Source organism: Bison bison, unplaced genomic scaffold (genome assembly GCF_000754665.1).
Source record: "Bison bison bison isolate TAMUID 2011002044 unplaced genomic scaffold, Bison_UMD1.0 scf7180017864066, whole genome shotgun sequence".
Classification (NCBI taxonomy): domain Eukaryota; kingdom Metazoa; phylum Chordata; class Mammalia; order Artiodactyla; family Bovidae; genus Bison; species Bison bison.
The window spans coordinates 760673-761494 of NW_011494638.1; positions in this window are offsets into that span (position 1 = coordinate 760673).

Consider the following 822-nt stretch of genomic DNA (forward strand, 5'->3'; position numbering starts at 1 on the left):
AGATGGGCTCGATAAAGGACAGAAATGGTATGGACCTAACAGAAGCAGAAGATATTAAGAAGAGGTGGCAAGAATACACAGAAGAACTGTACAAAAAAGATCTTCACGACCCAGATAATCACAATGGTGCGATTACTCACCTAGAGCCAGACATCCTAGTGTGAACTCAAGTGGGGCCTTAGGAAGCATTATTACAAATAAAGCTAGTGGAGGTGATGGAATTCCAGCTGAGCAATTTCAAATCCTAAAAGATGATACTGAAAGTGGTGCACTCAATATGCCAGCAAATTTGGAAAACTTAGCAGTGGCCACAGGACTGGGAAAGGTCAGTGTTCATTCCAGTCTCAGAAGGCAATGCCAAAGAATGTTCAAATTACTTGCACAGTTGCACTCATTTCACATGCTAGTAATGTAATGCTCAAAATCCTTCAAGTTAGGCTTCAAAAGTAGGTTGAATGATAATTTCCAAATGTACAAGCTGGATTTCGAAAAGGCAGCAAAACCAGAGATCGAATTGCCAGTATCTGTTGGATCAAAGAAAAAGCAAGGGAATTCCAGAAAAACATCTACTTCTGCTTCACTGAGTACACTACAGCCTTTGACTGTGTGGATCACAACAAACTGTGCAAATTCTTAAAGAGATGGGAATACCAGACCACCTTACCTGCCTCCTGAGAAACCTATATGCAGGTCAGGAAGCAACAGTTAGAACTGGACATTGAACAACAGACTGGTTCCAAATTGGGAAAGGAGTACATCAAGGCTGTATATTGTCACCCTGCTTATTTAACTTATATGAAGAGTACATCATGAGGAACGCTG